Source organism: Girardinichthys multiradiatus, chromosome 14, assembly GCF_021462225.1.
Source record: "Girardinichthys multiradiatus isolate DD_20200921_A chromosome 14, DD_fGirMul_XY1, whole genome shotgun sequence".
Taxonomy (NCBI): Eukaryota; Metazoa; Chordata; class Actinopteri; order Cyprinodontiformes; family Goodeidae; genus Girardinichthys; species Girardinichthys multiradiatus.
In genome coordinates this window covers 34,116,912-34,138,070 of record NC_061807.1, presented here as the reverse complement: position 1 = coordinate 34,138,070, position 21,159 = coordinate 34,116,912, and the positions used below count along the sequence as shown (strand labels likewise).

At 40.3% G+C, this 21,159-nt stretch overlaps 1 protein-coding gene across 3 annotated transcripts in view; it reads right to left on the bottom strand.

Moving 5' to 3' along the window:
* Nucleotides 1-21,159, bottom strand: part of shroom4 (shroom family member 4) — an 89,096-nt gene that overhangs the window by 31,002 nt on the left and 36,935 nt on the right. The gene's annotated exons all lie outside the window — the stretch shown is intronic.

The window sequence follows — 21,159 nt, the reverse complement described above, 5'->3', positions numbered from 1 at the left end:
CTGGCGACACAGCTGCACTTCAGTCAGCTGGCATGCCAAGAAGTAGACAAAGGACAATCATAGGAAAGTGCTACAGGATTAGCTAACTAACACATACCGTTTTAAAAAGGCATACAAATAAACCCCTGAAACATCTGGCATACATTTGTGTTTAGACCCCTAAGCTGGAGACAAGCCTCCCCCACATCATGATGCCGCCACCACCATGTTTCACTGTGAGGATGGTGTGGTACACAGCTTGCAGCAAACTGCAAATAGGAAATCTTATGTCTTCTTACAACATTAGGGTTTTCATATTGAGGGAATACACTTCTAACAGCTGTCCTGTCTCCCACCTGAGCTGTGATTCTCTGATTCTATTGCTGGAGCTCAAAATGTGACTGTAGAACACCAAACTCAAGAGGTTGGCTCAAGGGGGAAAAAAAGTGACACAGAAGAAAGTGGAGATTAGGAGTATTTCATATTTTTATTTAAGTAAATGATTAAGTCCACATGATCAGGACACAGACTGGAGCATTTTATACATGAGCTGTGAAAAAAAAACACCCTGTTCAATAGACCTGGCACTTTTATGGTCAAAGGGTCACATCTGGACTTTTAGATGTCCCAAACTGGACTGATGTGGTGATTGGAAAATGTCAAATTAAACAAAGTGTTCATTTTGCATGCAGATTAGAATAAGCTGCTTTTATTTTGAAAAACTTTTTTTGTCATGGTTACATACAGTACAGACCAAAAGTTTGGACACACCTTCTCATTCAAAGAGTTTTCTTTATTTTCATGACTATGAATATTGTAGCTTCACACTGAAGGCATCAAAACTATGAATGAACACATGTGGAATTATATACTGAACAAAAAAGTGTGAAACAACTGAAAATATGTCTTATATTCTAGGTTCTTCAAAGTAGCCACCTTTTGCTTTGATTACTGCTCCGCACACTCTTGGCATTCTGTTGATGAGCTTCAAGAGGTAGTCACCTGAAATGGTTTTCCAACAGTCTTGAAGGAGTTCCCAGAGATGCTTAGCACTTGTTGGCCCTTTTGCCTTCACTCTGCGGTCCAGTTCACCCCAAACCATCTCGATTGGGTTCAGGTCCGGTGACTGTGGAGGCCAGGTCATCTGGCGCAGCACCCCATCACTCTCCTTCTTGGTCAAATAGCCCTTACACAGCCTGGAGGTGTGTTTGGGGTTATTGTCCTGTTGAAAAATAAATGATGGTCCAACTAAACGCAAACCGGATGGAATAGCATGCCGCTGCAAGATGCTGTGGTAGCCATGCTGGTTCAGTATGCCTTCAATTTGGAATAAATCCCCAACAGTGTCACCAGCAAAGTACCCCCACACCATCACACCTCCTCCTCCATGCTTCACGGTGGGAACCAGGCATGTAGAGTCCATCCGTTCACTTCTTCTGCGCCGCACAAAGACACGGTGGTTGGAACCAAAGATTTCAAACTTGGACTCATCAGACCAAAGCACAGATTTCCACTGGTCTAATGTCCATTCCTTGTGTTCTTTAGCCCAAACAAGTCTCTTCTGCTTGTTGCCTGTCCTCAGCAGTGGTTTCCTAGCAGCTATTTTACCATGAAGGCCTGATTCACACAGTCTCCTCTTAACAGTTGTTCTAGAGATGTGTCTGCTGCTAGAACTCTGTGTGGCATTGACCTGTTCTCTAATCTGAGCTGCTGTTAACCTGCGATTTCTGAGGCTGGTGACTCGGATGAACTTATTGTCCGCAGCAGAGGTGACTTTTGGTCTTCCTTTCCTGGGGCGGTCCTCATGTGAGCCAGTTTCTTTGTAGCGCTTGATGGTTTTTGCGACTGCACTTGGGGACACTTTCAAAGTTTTCCCAATTGTTCGGACTGACTGACCTTCATTCCTTAAAGTAATGATGGCTACTCGTTTTTCTTCACTTAGCTGCTTTTTTCTTGCAATAATACAAATTCTAACAGTCTATTCAGTAGGACTATCATCTGTGTACTGTATCCACCTCCTGCACAACACAACTGATGGTCCCAACCCCATTTATTAGGCTTGAAATCCCACTTATTAAACCTGACAGGGCACACCTGTGAAGTGAAAACAATTTCAGGTGACTACCTCTTGAAGCTCATTAACAGAATGCCAAGAGTGTGCGGAGCAGTAATCAAAGTAAAAGGTGGCTACTTTGAAGAACCTAGAATATGAGACATATTTTCAGTAGTTTCACACTTTTTTGTTCAGTATATAATTCCATATGTGTTAATTCATAGTTTTGATGCCTTCAGTGTGAAGCTACAATATTCATAGTCATGAAAATAAAGACAACTCTTTGAATGAGAAGGTGTGTCCAAACCTTTGGTCTGTACTGTACATTAAGATATATAGCCTGTTGGATCGAATCTGTCTGCAGAACAAGCTCACACCCGACACACATGACAGATGCGCAAATGTAAACAGTCTCAGTGAGGGTTGGTTGGATAAAAAAAATAATATCGGAACCCAATTTCCTAACATTGTTCAGCCCTGCTCTAAGTATTTATTTACTGAAATCAAAGATAAAATGGACTGCTGTTCCCAGAGATTGTAGCTTGAATTAATAACATCAGGCTAAAAATACAGAGAAACACAAAAATGTGAACATTGTTTTTTTAAGGAGAAAAATCATATCAAGACAATGTAAGCTTTCAGCATGTGGCACTTTATGAGTTGTAATAAGGATCCAATAAAATAGCCCATTTAGAGTTTTCTATGAAATATAGTTTTGGCATAATAAAGTTTGGCCAGTGATCAGGCCCACAACAACGATAGTTACTCATGTGGTACTTTGGGAAAATGAATTGTTCACCCCTACCTACGGACGGACACTGCTGCAAGTCTCTGGGACACTTGCAATACAGATGAGTGGACGTTTATGCCAGATTTTTACAAGATGCAGTAGCAACACATATAGGTACTGAAAATCAGCGAAGAGCTCGTCAATGAAAGTCACGTTTTTATTAGCTAGTTTTGAGAACCAAAGCGTAGCTGTATAAAGTTCTTTATTCCTTCCTGGCAACTACCCAACATTTTATTGTTTCCCTTTATCTTATCTGCCCCTGGCAAATAACTTGATAAGTACTGCCAGCTTGTGGCAGGTGTAACACATGACACCCAGCTGGCGAGGAACTAGTAGAACAAGTAGAGCACGCTTTGAAAATCAATGTCTATCTATTCCTTATCAGCAAAGATCTACATGCAAAAGAAAAATAATTCAACGAAACAAACCTACGCACACAAACGAAAAGAAAGACGATTAAAGCCATTCAATTTTCTAGTTGTATTGTTATTTACTTTCTCAGTTGAGGATTCAGTTCAAAATTCAAACTCCTTTAAAACCTGACTTTTAAGCTGAGCCTGGTTAGTCTCCTTTGGGTGTCGTTTGTGTAACAACAGAAACAGCACGTTGAGCCACTACTGTTATGTCTCTGAGACTGCCAAGAAGGTAGTCACAAGTTGGCAAGTAGGTGTGAAGTGCAGCGGACTATTGTGCAAAGGTCTAAAGACAATTTCCCACTGCAAGCTGCCTCAGCTCACAGTAATTCCTGCGATCATTCATCAAACTGGAGAGTAATTGTTTTTACTGAAATAACCCAGCTCTCATTTTAAAACACTGAGCTGGTACTTCTTTCAAGAAAGATGTTGACAGAGAAGCCTGAGAAAACAGCTCCTATTGAACGGCCCCCTAAAATGTAATGACTCCAGCTAATCCGTGTGTGAAGTGCTTCATGTCTCAACTCTTTGCCCTGTCTGGAACCTTGTAGAACAAACATCAGCAGGTGTGAGTCTCTGATACCGACAGTGTTAAAGTTTAACCAACCCCACAACGGCCGACACTTCAAAACACAAGTCCCTCCGTGGGCTTCAAAGATTTCCTGGACACATTCCAGAGCAGTGTGTCTGTGTTGTGCACATGAATGTGAGCAGATTCTTGAAATTCCAAGTCTTCTCCCTAAAAAGGTGAAAGGTTAACTATGCCAGAGAGCCCAAAACAATGTCACCCCTCCTCTCTACCCCCTGTGGCCATCTGATTAGGATCCATTTGTTTGCTTTATGGGTCTCCCATTCATATGTGTGCGCATATCAGCATGCAATCAGACCCCCTTCTGTTTGCCTTGTAGCTCCTTGAACTCCAAAAGATGGATGTCTGCAAGACCAACATACTTAAGGACATGTCTTTACTGCACTCATACAATCCTGTTTGCTACTACTGAGGGTCAAATACACACAGACATCTTACATACCTGGTAATCAGTACAGTGAGACTAGACCCATACCAGGGGTAGATGGCAGGAAGGTGAAGTCCAGTTTAGCCTCTGCAGCACAATGAGCTGTTTGTTACTGCTAGGTCCCCAGACTATCAGAGAGACAGAGACTATGAATGTGTGCGTGCCTATAATCAGCAGTCCCTCCCTACTTATGAAAGAAACAAGGGATTTTTTTTTTTCAAGGATCAATGTGGTTCACGTCAGCTTAAAAGATTGGGAAGAAGTTCAGCCGCTTCTAGTAAGAGTTTAGCTTCAAATGGAGCTGCACAATATATACAATTGCAATCATCCTCTCAACATCCATGTGTGCAATATCCAAATAACAGAACTCCTTGGATGCTATTGTTTGCATGATATTATATTTTCAGGGTCAATGTATGTAAATTCAGCATCCCAATAATATATTTTTAGCCTGTTTTGATAAATTATGACAGCCTCCATGCATAAAGGATAATATCAGTTTTTCTAATATCGTATATTTATAAATTCTGAGACATGTCAAAGTCTAAAACAGAAACATTAAGTAATATGCAACCTACAATAAACTGCATTAGAAATTATTTCTCATTCAAATCTACAGCAACAGGGCCACCTTTTCTACATGCAATTTAGGAATCACCTTTTTATTCTTAGATCAATACAATCGTGTATAGGTTAGCAATAGTATAATACGGTCAGTGTGGGGTAAAATGCATTGGGTTAGGACAACTGAGGACATAACACTATTGAAAACATGAAAATGGCTGATCAGTAAACTCCGTTAAATATAAATATAACAAAAAAAACCATAAAATTGTGTTTTGAATATACAGTAGATGAGCCTGACAATGCAAGGATGTTGACTTCTTTCCTATTGCAAGAAGCAACTTGGGTACTTTCAGCGCACATGTAATCCAAACATGTTTGCTGGTTGTCAAACTTTAGAGTGTTTAGCATAGAGACTCTTGCCCTCAAATCACCAGATGTCCATGAACATCTTATTTCAGTAGGTCAGTCATCGTCCCCATTTATCCCAGAAAAACAAATCTAGAATGGAACGTTTCTGTTAGCTATACTTTGAATTGGGAAGTGGATGTCCACAAAAAAATTAAAGTAAAAAAACAGTATTTTTTCAAAGTTTAATTCATTAAAATCCTACTATTATTGATATAGAAGCTTTATATGAATCTAATTTGTTTTTCTTCAGCATTTTCACAACATGTCGACACAGTTATGGTTTGTTCAAACAGAATCAAAATATATATAATCAATGAAAAATGTTAAAGGAGTGTGGCCAATAAACGTTTCCACAGTTTAGGAAAACTTACTATTCCTCCTGTTGTCTTAATCATGTCCTCATTTCTATACGGCTCATTCCATGGTGAGCTTCAGGTGGTCTTCTAAGTCAGCCATGGAGATCCAAAACATTACTTCTAAGTCATGTAATACTGGTTGCATCACTGACCACAACATGTACTGCGGACAGCGGCTAAAACGGATATAATAAATGTAAATGCAGTTTCTTTCAGTGTACACCAATCCCACTGCAATGTCCCAGATCTGGAGTTCTGATTTAAAAATAAATGAACAGGCTACACTACACTGAGTTTTATCCATCAATGCATTCTGATATGCTTCAGTTAAAGCTTTATAAGAGCCAGGTCTTGAAACATTACGTGACAATTTTTTTAGCTCATCTTTCAACACCCCTGCTGTAGCTGCTGATGGACTAAGCATTAAACCTTAAGAAGCTGGAGGAAATGACCAACATGAACGTTACAATCTCAGCTGATGGCAGCCAACATCTTGATTCATGTGTTTGTCTCCAAATGGAGTTCTAGGAATTTATTTAGAAGCGTGAGACAGCACTGTCTGCTTGTTAATGCCTCTGTCCATATGTGTGTGTGTGTGTGTGTGTGTTGGGGGACAGTGGTGTCATATATCTCGGAGTCGCAGCTTAATGGGCCAGTTAATAAAAACCAGGCCTCAGGAGACAGATCAACTGTAGGAGACCACACGCAAAGTAAGGAGACACACTCGCTCTCATTCTTCTACTTGTGGTACATATGTAACAATCATTAAGCTGTGAAACATATGCAGGTAAAATAAAAAATTGGCTCTTTAATTAGAGTAAAAACAAAGTAAATCAGTGAATATTTGACAAAATGTCTATCAGTAAAAACTAGTTCCTATACGTTTACTTTACTGATCAGAAGTAGTTTTTGATATGAGCCATATGGGCAGTTGCCCAGGCAGCAGTAGAAGAGGGGACCCATGAGTGCCACATCTTAACAAAATAATGTATTAATCTGTCATTTGCACCCTGAACAGGTTTTATATTGCTTTTATGCATGTGCAGGCATCCCATGTGTTAAGTAGGCAACCCAGGTTGCTATTAAGAATGGAGAGATCAAGCTCTGTTTGCTGTCAAACACACTGAGCTCATATCCTTCAAAACCAAACACAATTACATATTTTAAACCTATCTGCTTTACTTTTGGTAGGTCTATAAAATTGTTGTAACATTTTTTTATGTCTAAAATGATGCACCAGTTTTCCCATGATCAAAAAACACATCAGTAAGCATCATGAAATCAGTTCCTTCATTTTATTTTGGATTCAAAACTTCTAGATTTATCACAAAACCTTAAGCAGAACATTTTTTTTTGACAGTCAATATTTGTAGCATTTAATTAGGGAATTTAAACAAAGTTTACACAAATAGGTTATTGTATGCTTATAGTCCTTAGAAAGATATTTGGATTTGGTCAAAAATGAAATCCACATGTGCAGAGCCGGCCTGAAGCATAAATAAACCAAACCACTGCTTGAAGCCTCCAGGCTAGCAGGAAGTCCCTAAAAGCCCGTGTATTCTAGGTTTAACGACCTAATTTAGCAATAAGCACAACTGCCATTAAACATACATATGGACACATTAAACAACTGTGTCCATGTGTATTTTAAAAATATTCTTGACCCTTACCTTAACACTAAGATTTGCCTAAAGGTCGAGCCACAACGCTGGTTTACCATTGCACATGTCAGCTGACACAGGTCTGTGACTACCTAGCTTTGACAGGCAGGGGTGTAACAGCGACTGGTTGACTTCAACCCCCCCTTGCTGCCTCGGCCCTTGCACAAAAAATAAGAAACTACCAAAGAAGAGCAGCTGCCAGAGTTGAAATGTGTTTTTTGCGTTTATGGTTTATTTGGTAGCGTTAACACTGAATAGTACAGGTCCGAAAGGGATCGCTGTCTTGGAGCTTCGGCCGCCGACCAGATATCGACGGTGTGCATTGTTTCATCAAAATAAGAGTCGTATTTTTTGACCTTGCCAATGAGCTTTGCCCTTTGATCCCAAAAGTGTTTTGTGAAAAGGTCTACTGTTTAAGCAGAGAACTCACACCCAGCAAAACGTGTTTAAAAAATTAGGATTTGTACAAGGACCTCAAGCGTTAACCAAGCTGCATAAGGTTTGAGTTAAGTCAGGCCCCCTCCAACCCAGTGGTTCCATCTTTGCCTGTTTGTTAACAAATCACAAGGGAATTTGATTGTAAATCAGGTTAGATGTAGAAGAATACAAAAAAACGTTTCATTTAGGATTTTTTTTGTCCTCCAGAAATAAACTGATGCAGCAAGGATGTAACCCTCTGACTGAAAAGCTGTTCAGTGTCCACATCGCATCCGAGGTACTGGATAACCAAAATTGTTTGCGGATGGGCTTCTAATCGGATCCAGAAAGGTGTGTGTGTGTGTGTGTGTGTGTGTGTGTGTGTGTGTGTGTGTGTGTGTGTGTGTGCGTGCGTGCGTGCGTTGAAGAGGTCTTGGGGAATGCCAAGAATGTCTATTGTTCAGCTTGGGAAGGAGTGATGGGGGGCAGACTATTGTGCTTCATGGTTCTTGGCACCGCAGACCTCAGCATGCCCCGCTCTCCCGGGTGCATGTGGTTCAAAAATCCCAAACAACGGATGTGTGTGTGTGTGCACAAGGTTTTCCTACCCATCTATCTCTCTGCAATAACATTCCAAGCAATTAGATGAATGTTTGTGTATGTGTGCGTGAGTGTGTGTTGTGTCTACTGCCAAAAAAGATCCTGACAGTCTCAAGCAATTTACTAACGAGAAAAATAAATCAAAACAGTCAGCATTCAGAAGGAGAAGCACTGGACTGTCTGAGCCTGAAGTCTGTTGCAGGAACAGATGAAAGCAAGTGTTTCAACTAAGCACAAACAAACAAACTGAAACTGAGCAGAGCTGCAGAGGAAGCCGAGCAGTGGAAAGAATCAGAAGGAGCAGGAGAGCCAAGGGGGCTTATCTTAAAAAAAGGAGCACAGAATGATTCAGGATTGTAATTTTCTATTTGGACTTCACTGTTACTTATTAGACTGATTAGACAGCATTAGACCCCAACATTGTACTTTTCCGCTTCTTATGGACTCAATTATTTAAGATTTAAAGTAACAGACCATCTATAACAGAGCCAGCAGATGGCAGGCTGGTTTTAGGTGGATGACACTGAGGGGCACTGACTGAACCTGATTTTCTGAACATGTGTGAAAGGAGGTGGTGTGGTATGCATGTTGAGTGCTTTGGTTTGGTCACACGATGAAAAGACTAAAAACAACATACCGTAAATTTCGGACAATAAGCCGCTACTTTTTTCCCACACTCTGAACACTGCGGCGTATACAAGGTGCGGCTAATGCATGTTTTTTTTTCATGCCACCAAAACCATTTTGCCTGGTAACAGTAGACCAATGGAGACCAATGGAGTAGTTCACAGAGGTCCAATGAAATTGTTCGATAAATCAAGAGCACTTTCACAATTGAATTACCAGTATTGTAAATCAGTCATTTATATTCACCCTCAGCGACATGGAAAATCACTAACGGGATTCGAAAGGCTGGACTGCTGCGTGATTAAGGGGACCGGGTGCGCTTAAGTGAGAGCGACAACGAAGAGGCTGAAGTGAGTGATGAGATCCTGAGGCTGTTCAACTCGGTCCCTGAAGAACAAGACTTTGATGGTTTCAGTGCGCAGAAAGAAAATGAAGAAGGTGATCAATGACTTTTAACCTGGTAGGCTGCAGTGTAAATCAGTTAGGAGATATTGGAATGTAGTTTGTGCACTGTTCAGTAAAAAAGCATTAGCAACGTAATTTGTGTGTTACTGATAACGTGCTTATATTTAAAGGTAGCCGTGATAGCCACTGTTCGAAAAAAAGCATTTGCAATATGCATTTGTTTATATTACCATACGGATTAAATTTAAAGTTAAAAAATCCTCACGTGTTATATCTTTCTGTGTAAATATCTCATATTACAAAGTGGAACACCCACGGCTTAAAATACGGTGCGGCCTATACTAGTACAAAATTGGTTTTCTTTCTAACATTAGAGCATGCGGCTTTAAATCAGGTGCGCTCTGTAGTCCGGAATTTACGGTATTTAATAGCTGTGTTTATCTCCAAGAAGCTTAAAATTATTTAACATTGAAATATTTCCATTAATCTGCAACTGATTCAACGTAGGGGTGGGCAGTGTGGCAGAAATACAGGGGTTGGACAATGAAACTGAAACACCTGGTTTTAGACCACAATAATTTATTAGTATGGTGTAGGGCCTCCTTTTGCGGCCAATACAGCGTCAATTCGTCTTGGGAATGACATATACAAGTCCTGCACAGTGGTCAGAGGGATTTTAAGCCATTCTTCTTGCAGGATAGTGGCCAGGTCACTACGTGATACTGGTGGAGGAAAACGTTTCCTGACTCGCTCCTCCAAAACACCCCAAAGTGGCTCAATAATATTTAGATCTGGTGACTGTGCAGGCCATGGGAGATGTTCAACTTCACTTTCATGTTCATCAAACCAATCTTTCAGCAGTCTTGCTGTGTGTATTGGTGCATTGTCATCCCGATACACGGCACCACCTTCAGGATACAATGTTTGAACCATTGGATGCACATGGTCCTCAAGAATGGTTTGTTAGTCCTTGGCAGTGCCCATCTAGCACAAGTATTGGGCCAAGGGAATGCCATGATATGGCAGCCCAAACCATCACTGATTCACTCTGGGCATGCAACAGTCTGGGTGGTACGTTTCTTTGGGGCTTCTCCACACCGTAACTCTCTTGGATGTGGGGAAAACAGTAAAGGTGGACTCATCAGAGAACAATACATGTTTCACATTGTCCACAGCCCAAGATTTGCGCTCCTTGTACCATTGCAACCGACGTTTGGCATTGGCATGAGTGACCAAAGGTTTGGCTATAGCAGCCAGGCCGTGTATATTGACCCTGTGGAGCTCCCAATGGACAGTTCTGGTGAAAACAGGAGAGTTGAGGTGCACATTTAATTCTGCCGTGGTTTTATGTTTTTTGGATACAATCCGGGTTAGCACCCGAACATCCCTTTTAGACAGCTTCCTCTTGCGTCCACAGTTAATCCTGTTGGATGTGGTTCGTCCTTCTTGGTGGTACGCTGACATTAGCCTGGATACCGTGGCTCTTGATACATCACAAAGACTTGCTGTCTTGGTCACAGATGCGCCAGCAAGACGTGCACCAACAATTTGTCCTCTTTTGAACTCTGGTATGTCACCCATAATGTTGTGTGCATTTCAATATTTTGAGCAAAACATTGCTCTTACCCTGCTAATTGAACCTTCACACTCTGCTCTTACTGGTGCAATGTGCAATCAATGAAGACTGGCTACCAGGCTGGTCCAATTTAGCCATGAAACCTCCGACACTAAAATGACAGGTGTTTCAGTTTCATTGTCCAACCCCTGTACATGTTTTTATTTTTAAAACACAGCAATTAAAGCAAAAAAACAAACAGCGGAGTATGTTGGGCCAATAAACAATTCTGAACATGAGTACGTGCAATCAAACTTTAATACTAAAGACACCATATTTGTCTTCTTGTAATTGCTCTGGTCAGCCCATTTTGCTCCCTGATTCGGATACAGTCTGTTGTGTCGTTATACCGGACCCACCGTTTACCTAAACTGTCAGGACATTATTCTATGATCTCGACCACTGAAAATATACATGTGGTGCGAACATCAAGGTCAGTTAGAGGTCATCCAACTGGCAAATGTATTACTGGCATGTGTGTTAATGCATGACTCTTGAAACATGACCTCCTTCCAAATATTCCATCCAAGCAGTCCTTTACAATAGCGATATCACAACACTTCAATAGATATCCATCCATCATCCGTCGTCTTTATTTTATCCAGGTTCGGGTCTCAGTGATAAGAGGTCCGGGAGGGAAACCCAAACATCCCACTCCCCTGACGACACTCTCTAGCTCATTCTGGGGATCCTAGGACATTCCCAGGCCAGAAGGGACTTACAGTTTAATGAAAAACAGTCCAATATTTTCTTGCTTTTGTTTTGCAGATTTTAGGACTCCTTAAAGTTTACTGGATGTCTGTTCAAGTGACAAAATTTCCTTGTGTCATTTTTCATGCCCATGTCCTGCACACATTTCTTTTAGTCTCCAAATTGTTAAGAATCTGAAATTAATATTTATTTTATTTCTACACAAATACCAGCCTCAATTTGGTTCTAAAGAAGGTATAAAGTGCTCAGGTTCATATCCAAGTGAGGCATCAAGATGCCTAAGATAATTCCACATGCCAGCTCTTTGGTCTTTCAGCCACTTTTCCCCGTTTCCATTCTTTCATGTGTCCTTGGTTTGTACTTCAGCTAAAACCAATGTTTAGCTAATGTGATGCAGTGATCAAAGAGTGAGCTGAGATCAAAGAGCTTTGTCATAAACTCCAGTCAGTTTATGCTGCCTTGACATCAAACATGATATCATCCCTCTTGTAATTACAATTATGATTTCTACACGCAGACTTCTGCTGCCACTGTGGGCACGTTGTGTTGCCACGTAACTCCAGCCTGGGTCTCGCCGGGATGTTTCCTGCTTTGTTTTTTTGCCATGCATAACAAAACGTTGTTATGCATGGAATTGTTAAAAGATGTTTGTAATGTACATAAAGCAGATATTCTATCTGGTTTCTTAAACTTTTTTTCCCCATCTGAAAAGAGGAAAAGTTGAATCAGATGGTCCAGACACATACACAGGCACCTCTGTTTAAAGCTATCAATGGTAAACATAATAGTGAAACTGCAGAGCTGTGTTTAACGCTGATTTCTCTTCTCTTACAGACAGTGTGACAACGTCTCTGGTCCTGATTGAAATAAACATGATAAATAATGATTGATTGCAGATAAGCTCCTCAAGGCTCATGTATGGTCATACCGAATGAATGAATGATTGAAAAATACAGTGGGGAGAACAAGTATTTGATACGATGCTGATTTTGCAGGTTTTTCCACTTGCAAAGCATTTAGAAGTCTTTAATTTTTAATCATAGGTATTCTTGTGTGATTTGTGTGATCACATTGTGTGATTTATAAGTAATTAATTAGCATTTGATTGCACGACATAAGTATCTGATCACCTAACAACCAGTAAGAAACCCGGCTCTCTCAGGCCTGTTAGTTCTTCTCTAAGAAGCCCTCCTGTTCTCCACTCATTACCTGTATTAACTGCACCTGTTTGAACTCGTTATCTGTATAAAACACACCTGTCCACACACTCAATCAAACAAACACCAACCTCGCCACAACGGCCAAGACCAGAGAGCTCCAACACAGGACCTAAAACATACGTAATACTTCAGTTGATCATCGACTGTATGATCAGTTTTCAGCTAACAGCTTTTTGTTGCTTTAATACAGTTTTTTGTCAAACTATGTCATCATTTGTATTTGTCAAGGATTCTGCTTAATTGAAACAAATTGTGAAATTCTGCCACTACTAAAGTATATACAATCTATATATACAAACGTAATGTTTTGGTAAGTTGTCTGCTACGCTTCAGTACAATACTGGTTAATTTTTTTCAGTTTACGAGTCTTTAAATGTCTAAATAAGAGTTAAGTAGTTTAACCAACAAAAAAAAAAACCTAAAGCAAAACGAGTTAGCTATTGATTAGGAACAATTATGGCAAATAAAAAGTCATTTGCACAGTACTCTATGAATGGTGAAAGTTGACTTTATACCTTTACTTGCAGCCTCCATATTATACCCACCTGCAAGTTAACAGAAGACGCTTACTATTCCTATTGGCGGATGCAAACAAACTGTTTAGTCTTTTGTTTGTTTCCCATAAAAGCTACATCGTTCAACACAAACATATCTCTTTGGCACATTAGGTCACATTAGCTAGACAGGAAGTGCTGAGGGAAAACTTTGGGAGGAACAGGAAATGATACATTAGCTGAGAGAATGCCCCTTTGCTTTGTTTACAGTTGCCCAGCTAGAGTAGCTAGCACACACACACACACACACACACACACACACACACACACACACACACAGATCTAACAAAGGGTCTCTGAAAACAGGAAGCACTGCGGAAGGAACATTTCCAAGTAGGGAGAACAAAGCACCCATGAGAGTTTTACTCTTCCCGAAATATATTCGAATAAAAAAATTAAAAACAAAAAAACAACACTGGAAAAATAACAGGTGGTTCTGGTTTTCTGAACGATATACCCAGTCAGATTCAAAAATATATAATTATATAAAATTATAAAATAAATATACCCCTGGCAGGTAATCTTTTACTTTCATCAACATGTTTCTTCTGAGGGCTGCACAGTGGGGCACTGCTGCCTTGCAGCAAGAAGGTCCTGGGATCAAATCCTGGCAGGGGCTCTTTCTGCATGGAGTTTGCATGTTCTCCCAGTGCCTGTGTGGGTTCTCTGTGGATACTCTGGCTTCCTTCCACAGTCCAGAAAAAACATAACTGTTAATTCGTCTCCCTAAATTGCCCTTAGGTGAGAGCGTGTGCATGGCTATTTGTTCCTGTGTGTCTCTATGTTACCCTGTGATGGATTGGAAAGCTGTCCAGGGTGTACCCTACCTCTCACCCAATGACTGTTGCGGGTACCAGCCCTTAAGTTTCCCAGGACACTTTTTCCCAGAACATGTATGGAATCTAAATTAAATATGGCTTATGGTAATGTTCTGTATCTAACCTCTTTTTTCTTGTTTTGACATCTGCTGCTGAAAAAACATCTACTGCACATTCTGCTCTCCAATCTTTCACTCTAAATAGTAAAACTTTTTTATTCTTTGCGGCTTGTTAGTCGGGTTTCACTACATTCTCTAAAAGAAGGGTCTGCCTCAAATACAAGGGCAGTTAACACCAGTGTGGCTTCTCTTTGCTCCTAAGCTGTCTTGTTAAAATGCCAATAAAGCATCAGTTGTGAAATAAAAAAGAAAATGGACCAAAACACAATGAAGTCTCACCTGAGGGGGAACTGCTACAAAGACCAGTAAATTCCTGCGGGCAGCCATATTTAGCCGGCAGGCCTTCTTTTGGCCTGAGAACTACAGAACACGGAGCTAAATTCGGTTTTAATTTAAAGTATGGACAAAACTGCTGAGAAAGGAGGGCAAGCTTCAACGAGGGGACACAATTTTAAGACTTTATATAATATCCTGGACGACGGCAAATGACTTCATAAAACTTAATGATATAGGTAAACATTTTATACAGTGATCTAGAAAAAAAACTGATGGTTTTTCCCATTTTCTATTGTTATAACATCAAACCTCTATGTATTTTATTGAGTGCTAGACCAAAACGTAATGGAGCATAATTGTGAGGTTGAAGGAGGGTGATACATAATAAAAAAATGTTTTAAACTACAAATTTGAAAAGTGTGGTGTGCATTTGTCATCAGCAGCTCTTTGCTCTAATACAGGTCCTTCTCAAAATATTAGCATATTGTGATAAAGTTAATTATTTTCCATAATGTCATGATGAAAATTTAACATTCATATATTTTAGATTCATTGCACACTAACTGAAATATTTCAGGTCTTTTATTGTCTTAATACGGATGATTTTGGCAAACAGCTCATGAAAACCCAAAATTCCTATCTCACAAAATTTGCATATTTCATCCGACCAATAAAAGAAATGTGTTTTTAATACAAAAAACATCAACCTTCAAATAATCATGTACAGTTATGCACTCAATACTTGGTCGGGAATCCTTTGGCAGAAATGACTGCTTCAATGCGGCGTGACATGGAGGCAATCAGCCTGTGGCACTGCTGAGGTCTTATGGAGGCCCAGGATGCTTCGATAGCGGCCTTTAGCTCATCCAGAGTGTTGGGTCTTGAGTCTCTCAACGTTCTCTTCACAATATCCCACAGATTCTCTATGGGGTTCAGGTCAGAAGAGTTGGCAGGCCAATTGAGCACAGTGATACCATGGTCAGTAAACCATTTACCAGTGGTTTTGGCACTGTGAGCAGGTGCCAGGTCGTGCTGAAAAATGAAATCTTCATCTCCATAAAGCTTTTCAGCAGATGGAAGCATGAAGTGCTCCAAAATCTCCTGATAGCTAGCTGCATTGACCCTGCCCTTGATAAAACACAGTGGACCAACACCAGCAGCTGACACGGCACCCCAGACCATCACTGACTGTGGGTACTTGACACTGGACTTCTGGCATTTTGGCATTTCCTTCTCCCCAGTCTTCCTCCAGACTCTGGCACCTTGATTTCCGAATGACATGGAGAATTTGCTTTCATCCGAAAAAAGTACTTTGGACCACTGAGCAACAGTCCAGTGCTGCTTCTCTGTAGCCCAGGTCAGGCGCTTCTGCCGCTGTTTCTGGTTCAAAAGTGGCTTGACCTGGGGAATGCGGCACCTGTAGCCCATTTCCTGCACACGCCTGTGCACTGTGGCTCTGGATGTTTCTACTCCAGACTCAGTCCACTGCTTCCGCAGGTCCCCCAAGGTCTGGAATCGGCCCTTCTCCACAATCTTCCTCAGGGTCCGGTCACCTCTTCTCGTTGTGCAGCGTTTTCTGCCACACTTTTTCCTTCCCACAGACTTCCCACTGAGGTGCCTTGATACAGCACTCTGGGAACAGCCTATTCGTTCAGAAATTTATTTCTGTGTCTTACCCTCTTGCTTGAGGGTGTCAATAGTGGCCTTCTGGACAGCAGTCAGGTCGGCAGTCTTACCCATGATTGGGGTTTTGAGTGATGAACCAGGCTGGGAGTTTTAAAGGCCTCAGGAATCTTTTGCAGGTGTTTAGAGTTAACTCGTTGATTCACATGATTAGGTTCATAGCTCGTTTAGAGACCCTTTTAATGATATGCTAATTTTGTGAGATAGGAATTTTGGGTTTTCATGAGCTGTATGCCAAAATCATCCGTATTAAGACAATAAAAGACCTGAAATATTTCAGTTAGTGTGCAATGAATCTAAAATATATGAATGTTAAATTTTCCTCATGACATTATGGAAAATAATGAACTTTATCACAATATGCTAATATTTTGAGAAGGACCTGTATCCCTAAATAAAGACACTTCAGAAGACGCCAAATCAGTTCACCTTATTAGAATTTAACCTCAACATAAATACTGCTGAAAAACTAAAACTTCAGTTCCCACTTAACACACCATACCCACTGTGTAACATAGTGGTGGTGGAAGCATCATGCTATGGGGATGCTCTTCAGATGGGACAGGGAATCTAGTCAGAGTTGATGAGAAGATGGATGTAGGTGCGATCCTGTAAGAATACCTGTTGGATGCCGTAAAAGACCTGAGACTAGGCTGGAGGTTCACCTTTAGGCTGGCATGAGTTTTGGAGACATTGGATACATGGCAGCATTATGTTGGAGGTAAACATTTGTTGAACATATTTACAGCAAACAAGGAACAAGGATGAGGAGAACTGCAGAGGTGAACAAAAATAGCAATGCATCATTAAACATAAGAGGTAAAGAAGGGCAGGAAAGCTGGAAAGGCTGGTAACAGAAAAACAGAAGTAACTGAACTAACCAGCAGTGTAGGAGTGTGACTGACTGGGGAGGTAATTAGAGACATGGAAACCAGGGGAGTACAATCATTGGAATGCAAGACAGCTGGGTGAGGACCTGAACTAAGGAGCTGAGGAAACAGGACAAGTAAACACACAGGGATCTACACAGGAGTACAGTCAATGAGAGTGTTTACACTGCTTCCACAAGGCGGCGCAGGGCATCCGCCAAAATTCAACCCAAGTCTATTTTTGCTGGATGCCGGAGGGAGTTTGGAGTCACTTGACTTGAGATTGTTTGGTCTGACTTCTCTTTATATCACTAGCCGTTATCGCACGATCTTGCATTTCAAGCTTCTCTGAGCAACTCTACGCCACGTAGCCAGGCGACGACCCACAGGTCATGACACTAGCAGGACATTGACAGAGCTAAATTAGCTAAATGGTGTAGATCCAAGTATATTCATGTGACAGAATGGCCCGGTCAAAGTCTATACCGAAATAGTAGTGGGAATCTGAGACTAAGGAAAATGCTGTTCACAGATGTTCTTATTAAATCTGACTGAGCTATTTTGCAACGACAAATGGGCAAAAATATCACTCTCTAGATGTTCAAAGCTGGTAGAGACAAAGACCAAAAGACTAGCAGCTGTAACTGCAGCAAAATGTTTCTGTACTTATATTGACTCAAGGGGGGGTGGGCCGAATACTAATACGACACTCGACACATTTTTATTTATTTAAAAAGAATTAAAACTGTATTATTTTTCTTCCATTTCACAATTATACATCAATTTGTGTTGTATACTGTAAAAAAAAAAAAATACATTAGCTTTGCCAAAGACATGCCTGTTAGGTTAATTGGTCACTCTAAATTGCCCTTAGGTGTATGAATGAGTGTGTGCATGGTTGTTTGTGTGTTGCCCTGCGATGGACTGGCGACCTGTTCAGGGTGTACCCCGCCTCTCGCCCATAGACTGCTGGAGATAGGCACCAGCTCCCCCGTGACCCACTATGGAATAAGCGGTAGAAAATGACTGACTGACTGACATTAGCTTTGCAGCATTTAGTTGTTACAACTACAAACTTGGGGCATGAATAATTTTGCAATACACCATAAACCAAAGATATGCCTTGAAGTCACAGTTCACTGTCTGAGCACAGCACAAATGCTACACAAAAGCAGCTTTTTCATTTGCCATCTCATCGCCAACTCCACATTTCCTTCCTCTGCATTTACGTCATATAATTAAATCCCCTTTTTCTTGCCTGCTTCATCAGCTGAAAAGGACATTTATTCAGAAGTGAGCTGTAAAATACAGTACAAGGAAGCCCATTACTGGCTAATTTCCTCAAGACTTCATGACAAATTCAATGAGATCATGAAAAAGTAACCATGTAACTGCTTTAAATGTAAGCTTCGGTCATTTAAAACTTAACTGACCTGATACAACAGGAGGCATTCATGTTTCTTAATAAAATACATACATTCACATGCAGCTCAGGCAGAGTGTAAAGGATGTCATTATAGAACATTACATGGTAGAAAAAAGGAGGAAAACCTCAACAAATACCCCTCTAATGGTGAAAAAAGCAAAATAACTTCCTGTGTTTAAAGCTTCAAATGGATATGTATATAGAGTGATTTAGAAGAAAAAACACAATCTCAAGAGTATAGTAAGGCACAGTCTAGTAAGGCATAGCATAGCATAGGGTAGGGTAGTATAGCATAGTATAGTATGACATAGGGCAGTATAGCAAGTACTGTGTAGCATGGCATAAGTTAGGGTAGTTTAGCATGTTACAGCATAGCATATCATAGTATAGCCCAGTATAGTATAGTATAGTGCTGCAACTAAGAAATATTTTAATAATTGACTAATCTGTTGAATATTTTTACGATTAATCGGTTTTTATTATAAATGTTTATTAGCCTTTATTTTCCCAAATTAGTTATTAAGAACAAATTTTCATTATGAAAAAGGAAAACACAGAGAATTGTGCAGTACCTCTCGCGCATGCTTTCTTCGGGCTCCAAGGAACTTATAGCGGACATATGCTGCATTTGGATGACAGTAATGTCAAACTCCTTGAAAACTCCAACAGCACCTTTTAGGTGGCTTCCATTTTCCTACGTTAATGGCTGACAGCCAGACTGGGAAATACGATGTCAAAATTCAGTACAGTCTTCACTAATACAATGTCCAAGATTGGTTATTTGGGTTAGTATTATGCCTTACAAAGTGTGTTTAATTTATTAGAAGATGGGTAAATGGGGGCTGTCAAATAAATGCAAAATAAATAAAAAAGACAGTCAGATATGGGTACAGAAGGGGGAAATGTGGGCATGGGTTAAGAATTTGGACGAATTGAAGCTTATTCAAACAGTAAATATCAGATTTATGTGGGTGTGTTCTTCTGAGCAAGCATGGATTGGCCTTTGGTATAAAAGTTTTAAAAAGTTTAAAAACTGAACATTTCTGTTGCACCGATTTTATTGATCAAAGTCCTTTTAATGAGAACAATTAAGCGCTACGTGTTGATTCGTCGCATATATTCCAATAAAATATAATTAAATTTGAATAATACTTGAATATTGTGTGCAGCATGAATGCATTCCATCTGTCCACACTCTCACACACACCAGCAGTTGGAAAGTCCCCCATAGTCTACATATCAGACCGTGACAAACATGGATGAGTAACTGGGGGAGATTCTCATAACTAGTAGCATCCCTATGGCTATTTTCTGCTTGTCCACTGGTCAACCTGTCTGAATCTTCACAAATATGCATTCTGTGGATATTTACCAGTCCTGGAGAGTGGTCTGGCTGCTGCAGAAACAGAAGAAAACTCCCTACAGGTCCTGAAAGCAACACGCATCACCTGATTTCAGAACAAGAGGTGTTACTTCCAAAAAGTCTGAAATGGGCCAAGACTTTAATGTAAAGGATTCAAAACCCGTCAAATCTTTTACACCAGGTATGCAACCTAATCCAGATGGAACAATCTACTCTCTTTGCAGCGGTATGAAATGAACGATATGTGTACACATGGTGCTGTGTTTCAGACAGGATCCAGAGAGGCGCAACAGCACAAAGGATCCATGGTTCACTTATGTTTCCAATGTTCTGAAGACCTCCTTAAATGTTCTAGTGAAGAAAACTTGATGCAGAAATGTGTTAAGAGTCATGGCGGTTTGACATAAACAGGCCAGAAATATTTATTAATAGTGTCACAATAATTTAGAGTTCATGTTAAGGTTTATGAACTGGAGCAGGTTTAGTCCTTTAGTGCTTTCTCCACTTTGCCTGTGTTTGTTGCATATTTTGGCCAACTTTCCCACTCTATTGTAAAGCAATGCTTATCCTTTTTGCAGCATTTTTCCCAGGATCCACTAAATACTTTCAAATGCATTAGGCGGCATCTGTATGAAAGCTTAATTTATTCAAAAACTAATTGTAATAATAAAGGAACAGTTGCAAAGCAAAAAAAAAAAAAATTGCCAAACCATCTCAACACTGATTCAACATATAGACATTTCAGCTGCTTGAATAAGCAGAAACATCTCCTACTGTTCATTTAAGACTTGAGGTTTTAAATGTGGAAAAGTTGTTACGTGACCTCAGATCGGCGATGGCGGTTTAACCCACATCCTCTAATTAAATGCTGAGATGCCAACTGGACTTTATTTTGGAGTGTGGAAATGTTCCTGCTGTGCGTTTCTCTTCCAGAGCCAAAATACTAATATGTGCAGAGTGGGAAAATACACTTTCAACTCCTCTACCAAGAAGTGGAATGGAAGGACAGCAAGATCAAAATCTCAGCCCTCCAACAGACCCTAAATGCCTCGCCGGTCACGTTAGTGTATGTTTCTGTTGAAGACTGAGATTAAGCAATAACTGATTAATGGGAGTTTTTGTTATATATCACTAAGGGTCATTTCAACACTGACTCAAGTAGTAATGACGATGATTTTGATCATAATGATTGTGTGCTAAACAAACATTAAAT